The following is a 6,000-nucleotide window of genomic DNA, read 5'->3' as shown; positions in this document are numbered from 1 at the left end:
ATTGACATGCACACGTCATAGATTTGACAAGGTCAATCTGTGATCTAGGTTTTCGTGTGAACACATCAAAGGGCTGCCAACAGACAAGAATTCTTGCCATCAGCCCATGAGAATTAGTGCATTCAGATAAGTTAATGACCGTGTTCCACTCAGGTCAGCAAATTATTTTACTGTGGAAACCCCCCATCTCCCCCCTTTTTTAAAAAAAACATAGTTGTTTTACTTTACTTCTTCAGTCAGATCCTTTTCTTTTTAAAAAAATGGACACAGATAGTGTTGTAATGTGTATCTGTGTCTTGAAATTTAACATTTTGAGTTGTATGGCAAACATAACATCTTTTGACCTTGGTTGTCATTTCTTCACTGAGTACGTTACTCTGTGCTAAGCAATACAATGAAGTAGTTTACAAAGTGCTTTTTTCCATTTTTTCTCTATTTACCATTACAATATCACCTTAACTGCATCAAAACAGCTGATCAGCTTAATTCAGTCACACAAGCTCCTTAATTGGTTACTGTTACTAGTTGTGCCAATACATTAAGTCTGTGATTAATTAACAGCAAGTTTGCAATAAGGGCACGAAAGGTATGTATGTCCTCAATGTCAACCTAACTGCTCTGCAAAGTTATTACCTCACGTAGGACCGTTCTGTTTCACAACAGTTTAAAATATACCCTAGGACTCATTTATCAGAAATCAATTTGTCAAACTAAGCAAGAATCTTCCTGAATATTTAGATTTTTGTATTAACAAATCACTGGAAAACTCAAGCAAACTGACACCTACACAACTAAGGCCTGAGAACTGTAAGTGTGGGGAGCAGAAGCGAACAAAGCCTCTTTAGTATTATGTGGAGCTTGTCTAAACTTATGAAAGTGTGTGTAAACTACTTTTCAAGGGATATAGAATGAGTGTGAAAAACTGGTTCTCAACTTCTAGGTGGGGGGAGCAGAGTAGGAGGAGAGCGAGAGAAAGAGGGTTTTCTGAGTATGTGTGTATGTAGCTCTGTTTGAAGACATCAAGATGACTTTATAAAAAACGGCATGTTGATATTACTGGCCGTCAATGTGAATTTTTTTAAAAAAAGTCAACAGAGAGAAAAAAACAAAAATTGCTAAAACTAACGAGAGTTCCTTTGCATTAATAATTCTTGCATTTACTATTGCACATTAGCACATCCAAACATCTCATAGCAATTCACAATTCAGCTTTCTATGAAGTAAAGTGACTGCGTACTTGTGTACTTGATGAATGGGGCAACCGGTCTTGCATTCAGCAATGTGTCACACAAACAGCCATGAAATCAATGTCCTTTTTTTCCGGGGGTGGGGGCGTGGGGGTGGAGGGGTGTCTGCCAGTACAGTGGGAGAACCTACTGGTGTTTGGTTCAAAGTTCAGACAGATATATGTAACTAAAATTCCACACAAAGTTGAGTTTTTATTGTGCTCGACAGTCCACTTTGATCTTGCTGTCTTCCTATTTTGTTTAGGGGGAGAGGGAGGAGAGAGGCAGTTCTGACAGAATCTTGTAGCAATTCTTACCAAAGGCATAGGAGTAGAGCACTTGGCTCGTAGGCGAGAGACCCGGGTTCGATTTCCGGCAGGGCGAAACGTTGGACAAGTTTCCTTACTCCACATGCCTCTGTTTACCTAGAAGTAAGAAGGATCCTGGTTGTTTGTTGATTCGCGAATTGCTTTTCCGTGGATGATAATTCCTTCAAAAAAAATAATAATAAATTGGTCACTCAATCCATGACTGTTTGTGGGACACTGCTGTGCGCAATTGGCTGCCTCGTTTTGCCCACAAAATATACAGTCAATTCACTTTTACAGTATATTCTGTGAAGCGCTTTGAGATGTCTCAAAGATGTGATGAGGTGCTGTATCAATTGCAAGGATTATTATTATATATAGCCATTTCAGATTGTATTGTAAAAGTGATCCGCCAATCAATTCCTCTATCTCGATCATACTATTTACATTCTACTAGATTAAACTTTGTGGAACGAAAGTCCATGCCGTTTTTCTGCTGTGAAGGAAATGGGTTCTACACCCCAGTGATCTGCTCCAGTTCGTTAAAAGGCATCATTTTTCAGAGCCTGTGAGCTGTAGCAAAACTAGCCCCAGGGTAATTTTGCGAAATATCGGCAAAGGATGAAATGCTGCCAACTCCTTCACATGTGGTCATTAAACCTTCATTTGTTATATTAGTCATTTAGGTGTTCACAGCTTCATGGTTCAGCAAAATGTTATATATAAATTAATTGTTTAGAAAAGAAAGGATACAGATGCAGAGCAACAAAAATTCCACGCAACAGAACTGTTTTAGAGATCAGCTCCATTATACAATATTTATCTTGTGGCTTTAAAATGCCTGACTTTTGGTGGTTATTCTCATGTTTTTCTCATGTCAAGCATTGGAGCTTTTTCAGAGGAAATGTTTTCCAAATTCACATTGCGGTATTGTGGTATTTGTCTGTTAACATTTCTGAGGCAGATGCCAAAGCACCGTTTTTTTCTCAAGCTGAAATCTTTTAGCTGTCAGGTTTTCAGGTGTCTGTCCTGAGATAAATAATAAAATAATCATTGTATTTGATATAGGGTCTTATCACGTCTTCGAGACGTCTCAAAGCACTTCATAGAATATACTGTAAAAGTGAATTGATTGTATATTTTGTGGGCAAAGCGCGGCAGACAATTGCGCACAAACAGCAGTGTCCCACAAACAGTCGTGGATTGAGTGACCAAATTATAATTAATATTTTTTTAAGGGATTAATGCCCCTAGAAAAGTGATCCGCCAATCGAATAATAACCGGGTTCCTACTTACTGCTTGGTAAACAGAGGTGTGTGGAGTAAGGAAGTTTGCCTAACGTTTCACCCTGCCTGGGAATCGAATCAAAGTCCTCTCGCTTGCCAGGTGAATGCTCTAACAACTAAGATACAGGATGGGGGAAGAGGAAGGGTTATTTCTTTATTTATTCATATAAATCTATAGGAAGATCCTACATCCTAGTGATCTTCTATTAATTTGTGCTGGCTGGGCTACTTCAGGTCTAAAAGACGGAACAAAATACTGGAGTGTTGCTCTCTAAGATATCACCAAATTCCTTTAATGGGGTTACAGTCTCATGATCATTCCTTATCATCCATTATTCTATCCTAAATATCTTCACAACTTGTCATTTTAAATGACATTTAAAAGGTGCACTCTAAAAATTTAGTTATTCGTTACAGGTTGGTGTATTAGTGTGATATTTTTCCTGAAACATATTTAATTTCAAAACCGTCAGTGGCCCGATAACAATACTCTTTCCACCACTAAAGTTTCTTTCTTCCTGATGTCAGTAGCCCCTGTGCTACATCAGTTGTTCATATGTTCTAAGATGGACCCTATCCAGCTTTGATCCTTGGCAGCGAGAAACCTTAGGCAAGCTTCCTTTCTCCACACACCTCTGTTTATGTAGCAGTAAGTAGGACCCTGGTTGTTAGTCGATTGGCGGATCACTTTTCTGGGGTTAATAATCTCTTCCCCCCCAAATAAATAATCCCTACTCCCCTCAATCCATGACTGTTTATGGGACACTGCTGTGCATAACTGGATGCAGTGTTTCGCTCATAGAATAGACATTCAATCCACTTTGGAATATATTCTGTGCATTGAGATGTCTCGATGACTTGATAAGGCGCTATATCAAACGCAAGGATTATTATTATTGTAAAGTTGAGGGCAGGCGTGTAAAATGAGCAGAAGGGTGAAAGAGTGAGCATCTGAGGTGACACCGATCTTGTTCTCACCTGATGTCCAATTCCAGGAGGATTACTGAACAATGATTTACAAGGGATAACATTGGCTGGTTTGTTCTTTCCCCAGCCAAGGGATGCTAAGGTTAGTAGCAACACCCATAAACCTGTGACAGAGAAGATCAGCGATTGAACCTGGGACTTTCTGGTTTTCATGCCTCATTTACTACATAGTAGAAAATGTTTAAAAATTGTACAATATTAAATCTCTGATCTTATTTTACCGGATGATGAATTAAGTTCTAATGTAGTTTATCCACCAAAGCTTGCCAGCAGAGCTCTTTTGACAAGACGAAATCAAGTCGAAAATCCTTATTCTGCTATACTTTTGCAAAAGCAGATTCGAAGTTGGCCTAAACCCAAACAATCAGCAGTGTGAGAAGTCAGAAAGCAGCAGAAACTATATGCAGAATGTTACGCTGATATTCAACATGATGATGTTGAGAAACAGAGTTTTCTGAACTAACGTTTTATTAGCTGTTTAAGGGTATGAGTCTTACTGAGCATTTCTCACTGACACATCAATGCCCCTTTGAACAAGCAAATTTGCACCCAATTTTCTTATAGACGTAAAATGTTAAAGGAAACTCCAGCTAGTTGTGGAGGTTCTTTCAACATGTGTTTAACCCCAGTCAAGTCCCATTCTATCTACAAAGCAGAATGGTCCTTTGATGTCTTATGTTATGAATGCTAGAATTGTACCCTGACAGCTGTGTTTCATTTTAAGCTGCATTCTGCAATGGAACAAGCTATGCTTGAAAACCCATGCATTCAATGACCCAACCATGTTACGATCTTCAACATCCAAGATGGCATTAAAATGCAATCAGTGTGAAACACAAACAACAGCAGTTCACTGCCTTGACGAATGTGCCCATTACATCGCTTAAACAGGGAAAGCAGATTGGATCATATTTTACAAGGAACTTATGAGCAAAGATGGAATATTTATTGTTACTGTGTCGATTTATATTTCCAGTACACATAAATATAGTGTATTACCGATTGGTGAAATGTACAGTAAAAGTATTATATTATACAATAGTCATTTAGTGAGTAGTCTGATAAGGTCGGGGATTTCACAAGGGTCCTAGTTATTACTTACAAACTATAGAAAGATCCTGTGTTGGCAATACTGTGAACTCAACAGATTTCAGGACAAATGTAACCTTTTTCATTTGGGCTTTCCTAAAAAAAATTGCAAATAATTCAGTTGTAAACTATGTTAAGTATTTAAAAAGGAGAATATTTGCCACAGAACTTGAAGGCTGAGGGCCTAATATGACATTAAAAGCAAAGCACTGACAATGTTCTGGAGTTTGGAGAAAGTGGAGCAGAACGTGTTTCAGAGGAGATAGAAAATTAAAGTCTGGCAGTTTGATGGAACCAGTGTAATGTAGGTTGGAATTAACACAGTATTGGCATTCCCTTATTCCAGCTCCATTCCTAGTGAATCGTTTAACCAGATCTGTTACAATCAAATCAATATTACATAAATAAGCAGAAACAGACAATAGTTTTAAAGTGAGTTCTATAATCCTCCTGTAATCCTCCCATCAGTTAGACTCTAACCGTCAACATAATTCATTTGCTAGTTGTGTGAACCAATGTATTTTCTCTTCTGTTCTAAATCACTGCTTCGTCCTTTAGACACATATAATGCCAGGGGTTGGGTTCTACTGTTTTAATTGTAGAAACTGTGCAGCAAAAATGGTAACAGCTGCTTTAAAATTCCATCGTTTCAAAAGTGATGACAGGTTTGGTTAACTGGGGGGGAGAAATGATGTGAAAATCCTTTTCACCAACTTTGTGTTTGGCCTACATAAATAAACAAACACTGCACTGATATCACAGATATTTTGCCTGACTTTAAATGTCAAACAATATTTAGTATTATTAATTATTAGGTCTAGAAAGAGATGAATGCTGTTGTTTTGATCATGGAACCGGACAAATATTTCCTGGTGAACATATGATGTAGTAGAGACAGGAAGGAGGGAGGAACAAGTTTCAATCCATATGATGGCAAAATTCCAGAACAATGCTTTGTGGTTTGTCAAAGGTCATTGAAAACTCACAGTTGGTTTACAGCCTAAGGTCCTCCAGCATAGTTGACGATTTAGATAATGTTTTACATGAGACTAGAACAGTTTGAGGCATTTTGAAGTAGAACAAAATAGTTTCAGCCTTGATGG

General features: G+C 38.1%; 1 long non-coding RNA gene across 1 annotated transcript in view; it reads left to right on the top strand.

Moving 5' to 3' along the window:
* The first annotated feature begins 737 nt into the window (after nt 1-737).
* Nucleotides 738-6,000, top strand: part of LOC121849410 — a 41,204-nt gene continuing 35,941 nt past the window's right edge. The window contains exon 1 of the long non-coding RNA XR_006085215.1: nt 738-807. This is a non-coding gene — a long non-coding RNA (uncharacterized LOC121849410). The remainder of the gene's footprint in view (nt 808-6,000) is intronic.

The sequence above is a fragment of the Callorhinchus milii genome, unplaced genomic scaffold, assembly GCF_018977255.1.
Source record: "Callorhinchus milii isolate IMCB2004 unplaced genomic scaffold, IMCB_Cmil_1.0 Scaffold6, whole genome shotgun sequence".
Taxonomy (NCBI): domain Eukaryota; kingdom Metazoa; phylum Chordata; class Chondrichthyes; order Chimaeriformes; family Callorhinchidae; genus Callorhinchus; species Callorhinchus milii.
This window is presented reverse-complemented; position numbering and strand designations above follow the sequence as displayed.